This window comes from Struthio camelus, chromosome 6 (genome assembly GCF_040807025.1).
Source record: "Struthio camelus isolate bStrCam1 chromosome 6, bStrCam1.hap1, whole genome shotgun sequence".
Lineage (NCBI taxonomy): Eukaryota > Metazoa > Chordata > Aves > Struthioniformes > Struthionidae > Struthio > Struthio camelus.
In genome coordinates this window covers 9,056,543-9,072,201 of record NC_090947.1, presented here as the reverse complement: position 1 = coordinate 9,072,201, position 15,659 = coordinate 9,056,543, and the positions used below count along the sequence as shown (strand labels likewise).

Genomic DNA, 15,659 nt, shown 5'->3' with positions numbered 1-15,659 from the left:
CTGTGGGCGGAGCGTCGCGGAGGGCGGGAAGGCGGCGGGCGCGGCTCGTCGTGCCTGAGGGGGCTGCGCCTCAGCCCCGGCCGTGGCTCTCGGCCTCCCTCCTCCCCCCTTAGGGTGAGGAGCGTGGATTTGTAAGAAGGAGTCACAAAAGTTCTGCAGCTGCGATATTTCTGTGGGAAAGGTTTAAGTATGTGAAAGCTCAGACACATGCCCAAATCATTGTGCACCAGCCGAGCTGTATCGTTTAAACGTGCATGCACTTCATTTATGGCAAATGCAACTTGACATAAGTTATCTTAGGCTAAAATAGTTTACTTTTGTGCTGGATTTATAGTGGGTTACTGTGGCCTAGCTAGCCCTTTGTAATTTGTTGAAGCAAAGTAAACTCGGTAGGGTTTTTGTTTTTTTCAGTGTAGCTCAATACTGGTATTTCTTTTGCAGGATGGCTCATGAAAAACAGAAGTGCTCCTTAGCAAGAGAAGGCTTTAGAGTCTGTCTTCCAATGTGATGTAACCCGTCCTTGGAATATTTCTGAATAGTCTGGCAAGGGCAGAATGGACTATTCTACCTTGTGGACTATCAGTCAAAGATAGCAGAATTTAAGCTTGTGTTGTCAGGTATTTCTTGATTTTTTTTTTTTTAGACTATGTATTTGTGAGGTTGCACCTTGACTCCTGCTTAGATAAGATATTGAGAAACATCCCTTCCTCTCAGCCTCTTCTTTAGGAACAGCAGACCTACTCTGCACATTAGTGCATGAACGCTGAAGTGGGACTGACAAACTTGTTTTCCTCTTTTAAAAATTCCTGTCTCCCCTGATCTGTGCCTCCAAGCTTTTTGTCTTCCCTGACATCTATACTAATTTAGCCCATTCCCATAAACCTTTCACTGCTTTGCCTTCTACTTTTGCTTTGATTTGCTATGCTTTTCCACCCCATTAGCCAAATATATATTAAGATTATATCTACAAAAAACATTAAGAAAAAGCAACCTCTGACAATGGAGAACAGTAGATATTTTTAATTAAAGGAATCTTGGATATCTTCCCAGGGTTGTATTCCGATTGCAAAGACAGAATGTAACAGTGAAAATGAAGGTTGGTAAAACTAGCTGACAGGAAACTCTGGCCTAATTTGTTTTCATTGTATATATTCTTCATACATTCTAATCCTAAAAGCTTAACTTTTTTTTTTAGTTTTTGTTTCGGTAAAATTCTTCAGAGGATCTGAGCTCGGTGTTGAATGCCTCAGAGCAATTGAGGACTGGGATTTGAGCCATGCTGAGAGTGCTTTTGCCAAATGTCGACAAAGGTGAATTGCTAAACCTAACCTGGATTCTAAAAGGCACAGGAAATTTCAAGACAGCCCAAGTGCACATGTAGATTTTAGAGCGCTTAGAATTCTGAGTCAAGCTCAGGAAAGGAGGATCTTTCCAACTTTATAGCAGAATGGGTGTTCCATAATACATGATGTAATAGTAAAACTTCTAATTACTAAGAAGTGTACAATTTCCCTTACAGGGATTTTGGGATCTTCCTCCGAAGATTCTGGTAGCAGCCACTGTTGAATATCAGGTACCAGTCTAAGTGGAGCAGTGGTCTAATCTTGTACGGTATTTCTTCCCTTCCTTTATAATCAATTCAATTATATTTAATGATAAATGTTTTCAAGGTGTAAGTAAAGAAGATAAGTCTTCATCCATGTCAAAGGCAAGTATAATCTCTTCTTAAAATTCAGCTGTTTGTTTCTTCAGTGAGTATTTCTTAAGCTGTTTTTGGTGGATCATCAGAAGATTACTATTACCATTTCTTTTTCTATATTATAAACATCTTTTCTCATATTTTTTAAAAAGATGTATGCTTTTTCTTTTTAAAGAATGATCTTTTGTTTACTTCTGTATGGTACTGGAACAAAACACAAGCCAGAAAGAAAAACAAATCTTTTATTTAAAAAAAAGAGTGCTAATCCCTTCTTACAAAAAGGCAAACTTACAGGAATTTTGCTCCTTTTCTCATGGCATAAAACTGGGCTTTTCTCTTTCTGTGTTGCACTCAAGGCACTGTAAAATTTTTTGAAAAGGACCTCAAATGCGATGTTAGCGATAAAAACATCCCTAATGTCGTGAGATCTTAGATTAATCCCCAAATGTAATTAATAGGTTAAATGCCTAGGTTAAAGGTTGTTGTTTGTGTTTTTCATTTTTGTTACCTGCACTACTTTCTTAAGATGAAAAAAACACGAATTATCGTTTTAAAATTGCTAGAATCATTTAGACAACCCAAAAAACTAGCAGTAGTGTTGCAATTTAAACATGATTGAGTAAGTGACCAAGGAGGAGGCTTAAAACCTTTAAAAACTAGAATGCTTTTAAATGGTTTTAAATGGTTGAAATGTATGGATCCAGAATTTTCCTCAGGAAATACTGTTTCACTTTCATTCTGTAAATTGGAGGCACTTTTACTTTTTAACAGATTTTTTTAAAGTACTTTACCAGTTTGAGTTGTGTTGCATATCTTATTAGAAGCAAATGCTCCTTGAGCCTTTTTTGTGACCATAAATGGAAGGTCCTGCTCCTGTTTTCATGGGCTGATGTTTTTAAAGTTATATATTTTTTACGCAATTGTTTTTGCCACTAAAATTGTGCTGAATAATATATTTCTATATACATGTGTTTCAGAAAATATAGAGATACAGAAACTTTCAGCACGATGGGCTACTAAGGGTCTTAATTAAATTTCAGGTCTGTACCATATCACCACTGTAATTGTTTTGAAAATGTCCATTAGCTTAACTGAACATATTTTTAGGATTTTTTTTGTCCTGAAAGAAAATGCAAACAAATTAAAGCAGCAGTTGAAATAGGTTTGCGTGCCATGGCTCTAGCACTGCGGGAGATTTTGTCTTTACTTGACCAAAGCTACGCTGTACCTAGGAGAATATGGGAAAATGTTATGCTGACAGGTGTCCAGACAGCCCTCTTGTGGAGCAAAATAGAACTTTTCTCAGTTAAAGTGAAGGCGTAACTCTAATCACCAGATTTTTTTCCCTTTTTTAACCTGAAACAGCACTCTGTTTTCAGAGAACATATTTTTCATGATAAAATGCTAACTGTTTTAGTATTATGTTCACTGTTATTACTGTTTTCTGCTAAGAATGGTTTAACCCGTTTCATTTCTCTGGAGAAACTATGCTAGTGTTTTTAGGGAGGTGGCCCAAATAAAAGAGACACGTCAGGTAGTAGGTAGGGTCAGCTGTAGATGACTGATCATGAATTGCAGAATATTCTTTGACCTTCATCTTGTGCATGGAATTATTTTTAGCTTCAAAAATAATAATCCCTTATAATTTCTCAGCTCTATGTGCCGTTGTTGTATATTTATTTCAAAAAGTAATACAGAATTTAAAATTGCCTGACATAGTCAGATTAAGACTTTATAACCTGCAAAATCCTCAGGTACAGTCTGCTATTACTAAATTGCTCACAGAAGGAAGTACATAATTGTGGTACATACATGCTGTAAAATGCACTGGATATTAGTTAAAGTGCTTCCGTTTCCCCGTGCTGAAGGAAGCTCTAAAACATGAGAGCCTTCAGCTATGAAGGAAACGGACAGACTGATTCGAGTGTTAACCAGAGTCAGGTAACATGAGATGGGCACACTTAGAACAGAAATGTTTTGATCGTCATGGCAAAATGTTTTAATTGGCATGTTTTAAACCAGCTTTTTTTTCCAAGTCTAGATATGGTACAAAAATCATGCAGAGTTTATATGATATGCTGATGTCAGAGTCTTGAAACATTTTTAATAAATACATAGGTGATTTCTATTCTCTTCTATCCTACCTCACTTTTCTATCAGAGTTGGAACTCCAAGGCATTTTCTCAAAAATAAATATTAATTCTCGTTATTCAGGCAGAGAATAATGTATTTCTGAAACAGAGAGGTTATTTTCTCAAAGCTGCTTGGGAAGTTATTAATTATGTATTTCAGGAATTTATCAATTTTCCAGCTCCCAAAATCTGCCTTGACCCCTTGAAAAATTCGCAAATGTTTATATCCATCGACTTCAGTGAAACTGCTCTGGTTTTAAATGGATGCAGATGAATATAACATGACCCTGAATATAAAATATTTCTTCAGCTTCCTTGTCTGCAGTGTAATTTATAGGAGTCAGGGAGTTCCAAATAAAATAAATATGTTATGTTGAGTCAATGGATGTTCTGCTGTCAATTTAAGGTGGGGTCAAGATTTATTCCCAAAGTAGCTAAGTAAGCGTCTTTTCTTTCACATTGGCTGTTGTAAATCACATTAGATTTTTTTAATGTTCCCACAATAAACCACATAAACTATTTTCTTACATCTGAGAGCAAGCAGACTCTTTACCTTGTTTTACCTTGGGAATAATTTAAAGAAAGATTTCTTTATCCCATTCAGAAAAAAAGCAGGAAGTTAAACAAGGTGGAATAGAGAAGTTCTGTTTTTCTCCAAGGATAAAACTTAATTTTAGGCTAGAAATGCTGATAAGCCAAAACATCAGCCTTTGAAAGAAACCTCTTTCTGTCATACTTTGGAAATATAGAGCCTTTTTCATGGGACAAATTTGAAATTACAAAAGGAGAAAGAGAGAAAAAAATGTCTGAACAAAAAGCCATTTATATTGTTTATGTTTCTTCAGCATTTCACATACTATTACTGGAACTGTGGTATTTTTTTGGATCAGGGTTTAGTTTTCTGTTTGCTGGTCAATCAATAAAACCATAAATCTCTTCCACGTTTTAGGATGGTCTGTGTTTTCAGGGTTCCCTTTCTGGTTTGGACCTAGGCTATGTGTGATTAGTGTAATCTCCATTGCCTAGTTTCTCATCTTGAAATGGAGAAGCAGCAGTTCCCTACTCCACAAGGAGTGAATTCCTTGTGAATGTGTGTAATGTGAAAATTCATTATTGGCTGTAAAGTATTCAGATACAGCATTAACAGGAGTAATCAAAATAGAGCTAGTATCAAAAAACCGGTACTCTGTCCCGTCACAGTATCTGCCTTTAGAAACACTTACATACAGAATACTCATTTTACAATGGTGTTATATATTGAAGTTAAGAGGCCTAAAAACTGAATGAGGAAAAAGTGAATATGTTCTTTTTTTTTCTTGCTCTATTTTCTGGTCAATCCACAATATTTTCACGGACCAATTCTGGAATATGAGGCCATTTGCCAGTAGATTGTTATTTCAAATTTGGCCCAAGTATATTGTGAGCTAAAAATACTCTCTAATGACTGTTCACTTGTGTAAATTAAATATGCCAATGATTTCACCATTCTTTCCAAGAAAGTGGAAAGCCTATATGCATTTTACGTCCAGGTCACCTACAATTAAGGAGCTGTGATCTTTCCTTTTTCCTCATAGAGTTTTAAAATTATATGGCTGTTGGCCATAAGTCAGGCAAAGCAACGGTGAGCATGCACATTAATGTGAGTGAGAAAAACACTGCTGTCTCTTTTGGCTTTTTTCTGGAAGCTTGAGTGATAAGAGTGGCACACAGCATGGAAATTCTCTTGCAGCACAGTATTCAGCCAGCCACATCTGAGCCATATTGTGCCAGACTCTGGTTTCTCAAGGCCGGTCAGTATTAGGTTCTTTTATACTTGAGGGACTGGAATATATTTCTCATCTGTGTGGAAGAAGAAGAAGATTGGTAATGTGCCCCCCCCCCCCCCCCCCAATTTACAGCTGGAATTAATGAGCTTTAAAAGACAGTTACTTAAATAGCCTTTGCAGAAAATGTTTCAAGTGTAGTCTCAAAATCTATGCAACTTCTGCTTCCACCCTCCTACTAAGTGCTGAATTTGAGGCATGTAGTCTATTTCCTAAAAAAAAAAAAAAAAAAATAGTAATTACAAGTGAAAAGGAGTTAAAATTAACCTTTGTGCTGCTTGATATGACTTAAGGAGTGGAACTAGAAGGGAAAAATAAGTGTTAGTGTTTTAGCTCATAAACTGAGCGTTTGCTTGGACTGGTCCATGCTTCCTTCCCTGGGCCCTTTGAAAATGTGCTACAGACAGTGCTAGTTTTGCTTTCACTGAAATCAGTGGGGGAGAGTTGTTAACTTCAGAGAGAGGACTGAACTCTGGACTAGAAAAAGCCGTTTTTCAAAGCTAATAATTTGCTTTGCCTTTATCACAAGCAGTGTATTTATTGGGATGAATTAGCATCCATCTCATCAGAGAGGCCAAGGGCTGGGTAGAGTTTCAAGGCAGAGCTATGCTCACTCCCATGAGAATGGTCAGAGGAGAGGAGTAAATGCAGAGCAGTGGGGAGAAGCTTGCATTGCTGCTCCCTGTCTCCCATTCACTTCTACGGATAAATAACCTAGGTCCCCATGGAGTCCAGGTTGCCCAGGACCTTTCACAAAATTTGTTTACACGCACCAAGCAGAAAAACAGTCTGACAAATGTCGCTGACTATAAAAAGCAACTTTAAAAATACAAATAAGTATATGCTGAAACCACCAACCACAGCTTTTTCAGAGCATCCGTAGTTGATTGAGCTTGACTTGGATTTGATTTGCACTGGCAGACAGGAACCATCCTTCATTTATATGCAAGGATCTACAGTCCAGTTTATAGCCTTTGCGTCCTCGTGAACCTTGAGCAATATCAGTGGCTGGACAGTATTATAAAAAGTGCCAGCAGGTTGCACGATTCCACATGTGCATAGATGTTTCTCATAGTTAAGATTTTGAATAGTAATTCTGCAAAGCAGCAACCTTGCTTGATCACCCATCTGCCCTATACAGGTGCCTTCTCTGTTAGTGTATTTTCAGGGAGTTGTCCTTAATTTTGTACCAAGAATCAGCTTTGCTCTATGTCTTTTGCAGGTGATTAGAACTCCTCGTCCTTGCTATATTTGCAGTGTGTTAGTGTTAGTGTGTCAGCCAGCACAGTAGGTGAGAGCAGTTGTCTCTGAATAGAGTGACAGAGCAGTAATGACTGTGGACTACTGAGGAGCTGGAACTTGTTATCTGCTCTTCCCTGGGAATCTGCTTGTTTTTGTCATGACAAACTTGAACAACTTAGCTGTGAATTGTTAATAGGTGAACTTAGAACATGAAACTTAAATGATCTCCTGGGTTGCTGAGTCCTGTCCCTTGTGTGCAACCCCATCATATAATCCCAGTGAAAGAGTGAGTTTTAACCAAAAGATGTGTTACGTAAAAAAATGGACGATGGCTGTGTCTCCACAGGTTGCACTTTAAAAGGAAAATAAGATTTCAGTTCTTTGAAAGAACAGGTGTAGGCAACTGTACTACTGACTTGGATCCCAAGTAGATGGAAGCAGCTAAAATTCTGAAGGCTGTTGACTGAGATTCATTTCTGTACTTTGGGTTTCTGAGAACCTAGGCTGGCTAGGCTTTGGGCCCTGCCCAGACATCTGACTCATTCCATATTTGCACATAGGGCAACTAGATGCATAATGGTAAACTCTGGCTTCCTTTCTGAGGCCTTGTCTCCTCAAACCTTTAAAAACCCATGAGAAGTGTCTGTAGTAGTTCCTGGTAATTTACACAAACCTAAAAACTTTAAGTTTTTAGGTTTGTAGCACTGAAGACTGGAGCACATAGTGGAATAACTGTAGTTTGCATAAGCGTTGTTTAGTTTCTGTAATCTCTGTAGCTCTCTCTAATTTTTTTTTCCAAGCACAAGCGTTCTTTTTTTTTTTTTATGGGAGAAGATAGTAGTTTGTCAAGTTGGCTAGTTATGGTCACTGAATAGCAGCAGCTAATCTTTAGTACTCAATGATATATCAGAAAGTTCCTTGTTAAGGCATCCTTTGAAAATTCCATGATTTTGAAGTATCATCTGAGTGGTAGGTATAATCTCAACTTATCGTTTTATTGTCGTGTGAATACAGGATTTGAATAGTTGTGGTCTGAAAGTTACATAGCAAAACCATTACTACTCATTTGTGGAAAATGAGGAAAAAGTACAAGTGTAAAAGCACAAGCTATGGAAAACAGGCTATTTCTAACAGTAACTCTTTCCAGGTATCATTCTTCATCATCCAGGGTAACATTTGCATATTTTTACATCATGATTTCATGGACTATAACAGCCTTTTCATTTTGTTGGCAGAAATAACGTGGAGGGCTGCTTTGAAAGATCCTGCTCAAACTTGTATGTATATGCATATATATATGTGTGTGTATTTACATATTCATATACACACCCCCACGTACATGTAGCATTTTGTTATGTGCTTGTGTGTTTTCACCTGACAAAGGCAATAGTTAGATGAGGGATTTTGCCTTTTGAAGAACTGCCATTTCTTCAACGTACTAAACATGAAAATCATCAGATTTCTATTATCTGAGTAGAAAGAGGATGTGGACCTGCCTAAATGAGGAAAACCTCCCTTCATCATATGGTTTGGGTTAAACTTGTCGCTGGAGAACGCTGTCAGTCATAGTCGCTGACGAGGGCGTATAGTGGGCAGTTAAGCCACAAGTAAACATTACAGCTTTACCGAAAGGATAGGCGTGAAGTAGCCATTGGTTTCACAGGAAGGGAGGAAATTACCCTTTTCCTGATTGCTGGGTAGTTAAACTCTCTTTCCAGAGGGGATATTAATCGATGAGGTGCTAATTCAAACAGTGAGGACAAAGGAACAGTGAATAATTTAAAAAACAGAACTGTAAACAGCTGAATCCTCAAAAAAGTAAGTGACTTTGTAAGCAATTTCTTTCTTGTGTTGCTTGACTTAAATTAACCCTGAGAAATACAAAATATCTTTTTGTTGACTTAGTCTGCAAATTCATGGTTGATTCATTGTAATTGAATTAATATGTATGGAATTTAGTTTGAGGTGTTCTTTAGTGCTGAGATTATTTGAGTATCTGTCCATACTAAAAGGCAGCTTGATAAGATCCAGTGGTCCCAGCAGTAGGAAATAATTATCAGAACTATCAGGCAGCTGTTTGTAATCCTGGTAAATTAAAACTACTTTCTTTTTGTTAACTGTTATGTAATTTATGCTTTAGTTAACACTAGTGAAGTATCTCTTTCTGAAGGCTTTTCTTCTATGTCTTTGTTTTCATAGTCTGCCATTTGTTTTCCTTTGTGGCATACTTAAAAAAAAAAATTCGGGGATTGAAAGTGCTTTTAAAACCCATTTGTTTTTCAATGGACCTAGTTTATTTACTACTGGACACCCCAGAATCTATAATTTGCATGAAAACGCTCTCCTTTGTTCTTTTTCCAACAGATATAAATCAGTGTTTCCACCTCCCTGCAAATTCTGCATGCGCTCTATGCTGGTGAATGCATGTCCCTCTTCAGAATAGCTTTGGCATATTGCCACACTTACCCTGCTGCAGAGAAAGAACCCCCAAACCTAACTTAACTAACCCCCCTGAGAAAGCAAAATGACATGACAAAATATATAAGCACAACTTCCAAGCAGAAAAACAAGACCTCAGAACAAACCAGAGACAAATTTTCCCATTAGCTTTGTTCCAATGATATAACATTCACAAAATTGTCTGAAAATATGACACTGGTAAAATGGTAGTAATGGTTACTAGGTTGCATGAAAGCATATACTGAAAAGCCTTGTAATCTGGAACTCACCACTCCAATTTTTACTATGTCTGGCCATAGAAGGAAATAAAACAAGGAAAAGTTTAGGGCTCAACCTTACATTCTTCAGGGATTTAAGACTCCCACTGCGGTTGATCAAAACCGTAGAAGAATAAAATGCTATATTTCGTTCTGAATATAAAATGAACAAAACAAAATTCTTTCAGATTAAATGCACTTTTCTCTGTAAAATTCTATTCTCTTTTTTTTTGCTCCCAAATATATTGCACATACTGATTATACTGTGCAAATCTGGCAATTGCTTATTAGCGCAAAAGCCCCTTTCATTTGAAGGGGAGAAAAGGTATGTAGGTCATATTAGTAGAAAAATTCTCTTTTAAATTTAGTAATCTGCTGTACTTGGGGAAAAAAAAAAACTCCATTTCTATGGAAATTTTTTTCTCCACAAAATGTCTTCTGGATCTTTAGCTGTTGTGATTTCATATTTGGCACAGTGGCAGGAAGGGCGAGGAAAATTACTGTGTGAAGTTTAATCCTCCCTTTGCTTTTGGATGATGATGAAGTCAAACTATCATCCCAGTACGTATTAGAGCAGTCACAAGTCTGTTCCAGTTTATGGTGAAGGAAACAGCCCCTTAAGGACAATTCCTCATGGCCCCAGACCTGCCAGAATGCATTCCACACTCCAGAATGCATCCTGTGCTGACGGGAAAAGCAAATGGCATACTTTTGCTTGCTGAGGTTTTGCTTTTACAGCAGATGGTGTGTGGAGGTTATTTACCCTCTAATTTCCTCTTTTGTCCTACTGAAATAGTACTGAACAAGCCCAAGAATTCACTGCCCTACAATAACTGGATTTGGCAGAGTACCTGAAGACAGACTCATGTGCCATTACAAGCAAAATACTCAGATCTGCTCTGCAACAGGGCCTATATTTACCTTATCCCAATATTTACAAAAGAAGTGCTATTAAAAGAGCTTTTTCTAGCAAAGGTTCACCTATCAGTTGCCTGGAGAAAAGAGGAAATCTTTAAATAGCAAGAAACATATAACAGAGGTGCCAGATCCTGAGATCCTTGAGTCTTTCTTCAGGCAACCCCCTGTTAATTCACTAGAGTTTACTCTGGGGCAAAAGCAAGCAGTCAAGTAAGGCTTTTAAGATTTGCCCCAGATTATTCATTCCATGGAGGAGAGCTGTACACTGGCCAGGGACTGAGGACGCTCCTTCACTTCCCAGGGGCAAAATCTTTGCCTCCTGTCTCATGAATTCCCTGCACAGGTCAGACCTTGCCACCCCTTTCCTCCAGTGTCAGGGACTCTGTATCCCATTGTAGCATAATCTCCACCTTTCATTCATTCATAACTTTTTACATGTGCAAGATATCAATTTTTTAAACTGTACTGGGAGAAGAGGAAGCAGGGTGATTTTGCTGAAAGGAGTTAACTGGTTCTTGTTAAGAGACTCTACGATCTCTGGACCGTAACAGAAGTGCTTAAAACTAATAGCCTCACTACCTAGATGCTGAAGTGTGAGCATTGCCGCTTCTCACTGAGCGCTTCCCTCTTCTGTTTTTTCAGTTGTTCAATGGGAACAGTAGTGTTGATATCTGAAAAATTTGGAATTGATTTAGATTCCAACAGTGTTGTAGATTTTGCATGTTTTGCATTAACGACAGAGGAGTACCACTAGTTATTATTTTACTGCTTCCATTTACAAGATTCAGTAGGCTGACAGCTCCTCAGCTGGTTTAAAAACGGTATGATTCCAAATGAGCGCAGTACCGCCAGAATCAGGTGAAGCTATAGTATGTAGGTATTAGAGGAATAATATTACAATTTTACCAACTGAAAAGCTAAGGTTCAGGGAAGTGATGAGGCCTGGCGGCAATCACTGCAATCACAGCAGGTTCTTGATAGAACTGGAAATCAAGAAGAGTCTCCTAAAAGCCAGTTCAAAGCTCTGACGCTGCCTGACTGGCAGAGGGACTGATTGCTGGTGTTTTGAGGAGCTCGGCTCTCTCTTAGGTACAAAAGGATATGAATCTACTAAACATAAATACAAAATGAAGGCATAATGTAACACATTGTACAGTTACAAAATGATACTTTCAGTGTAGCTTTAAAAGCAACTTTCTGTTCATTCAACATTATTTTCTGTAAACCAGAGTGCACGCCGACAAAGAAATACTGTTCAAGCCTTTTCTCTGCTTAAGAAAAAGCAGCTTGCAACTGTAAGGTCCATTTCCATTCATCAACCACCACATCTGTTGCTTGCTTGGACACCAACCAAAATGATTCATTCAGATGTCTAACATTTATTTTTGGTGAAATACTGGGATTACAAAAAAAGGCAATATTTCAAAACTGGGTCTAGAAAACCAAGGGAAGTTGGAAACAACTTCCTCACAGCTGAAAACAAACACTGTGTTATATCATTCTGCAGCTTTATTAGAAGGAAGGCAGTAGCCAAGTGAAGCAGCTGGAATCACACTGAAGTCGCTCTGAACTTTGCAGATCGCTTCACTCTTCCCTCTGCTGCAGAGATCGCATCCCCGATTTACAGTGCACTTCCTTCCAAAGAGCTAAACAGGGTAGGTCCATTTCTCTGTTATGTTTTAAACCTTTCTCTCTGTCTCTCTCTCTCTTCCAAATGAATGCGTTTCTGCAGGTACAAAAACAGCTCTTGCATCCTGTAATGTAGTGTAGTGCACGCTGACTAAAGGGACTTCTTAAAAAGAACCTGATACTCTTTATTTCAAAGATTATTTTGAACTAGACTGCCAGCGTGAAATGATATGAAAGTAGGTGTGAATTTAATTTTTAGTGGCTTCCTAATGCATTTATATCCACTTCAAGAATTCCTGTATCCTGCCAAAGAATGCTAAATGACCTCGACTTAAATAAGAATCTGTTAGTCTTTCTCTGTAACCTTGTATGTCGGTTATAATTTGTTTGAATTGCTTAAGGGTAGTATGTTTCCAACAGCCGTACCAAATTCCAGTGTGTTGGGTCTGAACTAAATAGATTCTAGAGCAGAAACTGAAAATCACTCCCGGTTACAGATTAACAAAATCTGAAGAATTACACTGGTGCCGAATTAAAAAGGACTCCTATGAGTGGAACTGGAAGATGTGTACGCATATGCTAGTCGTGAAATAAGCTAGAAGGATGTGCATCTAGCTGTTATGAACAACGGTGTTTCCTGAGAGGGGACAAGATAATGTGAACCCTTTCATATCATCGCACCATGAAACAGTATAGGATTCAACCTCCTGTTCAGACTTCGAGATAACCACATCATTGTCATCTGTAGCCTTTCAAAATACGATCTATTGCAAAGCAAAAAAATACCCCATAAATGTTTTTGTAGACTTGCAATAAGATTAGTATAGAGTCCCTAAGAATTAGAACTCACTTGCTTTCTAATTAAATTAAATTGTATTATTGCATAATTTTACATGATTATTAATTCATAGCTAAGGAGGAAACAGAGAGAGAGAGTGAGAGTGTATCAGGGTGCAAGAATTAGTCAAATCAGGTTTGTGGAAACTGTGATTCAGGATTAACTTGCTTATGACAGCTTACTTTCACTAGCTCCATATTATTGCTTTGCCTGTGTTGAATTAGGAAATGCAAACATTCTCATAACCCAGTTTAGCATTGTTTAATAACACTGCAGCTTCTGCCCAACTTTAAAACATTATCAGCTGCTTTTGCCAGGCAAACTGGACAGAATAGAGGTTTTATCAAGTTTACCTTAATCCCGAGGCTTTTGTATATACACTGTGAGTGATCCTAGAGTTGCACTTAGAATCCCTTTGATTCTGGCACAGCAGAGAGCATTCAACCCTGGAGAACAAACGTATGGTCTAGATTCTATAACTGCATTTGCAGAGAGGGATCATTAGTCACGGAAGCTCTGTATAGGGATTCATTGGCCGGATCTGACCACAACTTTTCACTGAACTCATGGGGGCAGGGATAAACTGTTGATGACAATATTGCAATTTATATGTTGTATACATTATAAATTCTTCCTTTTTGTTCTAATAAGTTCCTTCTCCGCTGACAGCTTAATAAATAACTTCTGAAAAGCTGTTAGAATCGTGTTTATTTCTGATAGATAGCTTGATTCAAGAGGTGAATTTATAATTGTGTCTACTAGCAACTGGCAAGCCAGTTATCTTAATAAATGACCTTCTGCCTGTGTTTCTGAAAAGCCACAAAGTTTGTCATGTGCTCTTGGATATTATCTTTTAGTGAATAACTGCTATTCCAAGCAATAAGGAGCTGATTTTGCAGAGGACTGCAGGCTGAGCGCTCTTAGGGTTAGTTTGTTTATTCATTGTGTCTGATGGAATGTGCCAACAGTTAAGCTGTGTCTCTGTCACTGTGGTGGCTGGATGTTTGGTTTATTTTCAATCATTATTTTCTGATAAAGGTTTGATTTAGATTCCTTCGGTCTGAAGCTAGTGGTTGCACAATGTTGCTCGCTTTGCAAGAGAGTAAGTGGGAGGAGCAGCTTCTCCTGCCAGATTGCCAGATGAGAGGGCTGCTGTGACTGGGAAGGGCAGTGACCAAGAGGCATTAGGTTTCAGAGGGGAAAATGCCACCATGCACGGATCAACTCCCCAACACCTACTGCTACTGTACAGTGTCCTCGTGGCTCTTGAGACAGAAGAAACATGTCTCCTCAAAGGAAACAGAGCGTTTCTAGGGGAGCTCAGCATGAGCACTTGCTCTTTCCCCAGAAGTTACTCGTCAAGACCATTGTTCTTGCCATGTCCTCAGCTTCTAGTGTCTACTATTAGTCTCCTCTCTCTGGCAGATCTTTACAAAACTCTAAGTCACAGCATTTAACAGGGATGACTTCAGTGCACACAGAGAGAATTAAGCATCCCTTCTCTTGTGTGGGATCCTTCTCCTCTGGTCATTTCCTTGGTCAAAGTACTTTTTCATCAATTACCAGTGCAAGAGAAGAAGAGACTAGTGTATTAATTCTTGTATTTGCTTGACCTTAAAGCTATTGAGAGTTGCTATATAGGCACTTTTCACATATCCACTACCATAGGCCATTTAGTACCAACTGCTAGCTCGAGTATGTTTAGATAAATCCACTGAAGGTTTGCTTGTATGAGGATGGAAGCCAAACCAGTTAAGATCCTCATAGTTTATCCCACAAGCTTCAATATCTGTTTATTTTTTTGGCTTGAGTTTTTGAGGATTGTTTTTTCCTTTTTGGGCAGGTCAGTCAATCTAAGGCGCTTAGAACACTTGGACACCACTTGCAGAGAAAGGAGGCGAAATGGGGGGTTGTTTGAAGCTCTGAACTTGGGAGAAAAACATGCGCCATCTAGTGGGGAGAGTATGAATATTTGCAGTTTTAACTTTTAGGATTCTTGGGTTGCTAATTAGACCATAGAAAGGTAATCTGGGAGATGGGAGCAATGCGTTCCTGTTTCTGTTAACCCTCTCTTCATCTTTCTTCTCCCAAATGTGTTTGTTTCTTTCCTTCCCACCCTAATACCTCTCTCGTGGGCCTTCTTGATACTTCTCAGACGATGTATTTCAAGAGTCATGAGGCACCAGTATGAAGAACCAACACCTTTATTCTCTATCCACAAAATATATTTGCCTCTTCATTCTTTTGGCAAGGTCTGAGTTTGTCTTCAGCTCCACCTTTGAATCTGCTGTTTGGTTTAGACAAGATAATTCTGTTCTTTTCCCTACCCTCCTTGTGTCTGTTTATTCTATTTTAATTATAAACCAAGAAGGAATTGTGTCTCATTATGTGCTTATATAGTGCCTAGAACCAAAGAGGCTTTGATCTCAAAGGCTAGGGCCTTTGGGTACTTTCCTTACATAAAATACTTGCCTCTTTCAGCGAGTGTGAGCCTGGCACAGCAAGTTTTGTTCTCTTTTGAAGCTTGCTAGATGAACGAGGGAGTAAAATAGTAATTAGAAAACAGTAGGCACTGTAGCATCCATGTAATTCCACATTTTACAATCCTGTTTCTTCTTTCTGGTGATCCTCTTTCAATGAGTTTAGCTTCACATCCTTCCA

The 15,659-nt window shown here is 38.4% G+C and overlaps 1 protein-coding gene across 7 annotated transcripts in view; it reads left to right on the top strand.

The window, feature by feature from the left end:
* Nucleotides 1-15,659, top strand: part of CMKLR2 (chemerin chemokine-like receptor 2) — a 28,430-nt gene that overhangs the window by 281 nt on the left and 12,490 nt on the right. The window contains exons 1-6 of one of the 7 annotated variants that reach the window (XM_068948048.1): nt 132-187; nt 442-617; nt 1,196-1,310; nt 1,520-1,573; nt 8,132-8,173; nt 12,039-12,186. The gene's annotated coding sequence lies outside the window, so the exon portion shown is untranslated. Of the gene's footprint in view, nt 1-111; nt 188-441; nt 618-680; nt 1,097-1,195; nt 1,311-1,519; nt 1,574-8,131; nt 8,174-8,461; nt 8,715-12,038; nt 12,187-15,659 lie in introns of those variants that run through there. The other 6 variants (XM_068948044.1, XM_068948045.1, XM_068948046.1 and 3 more) reach the window with 6 other exon arrangements.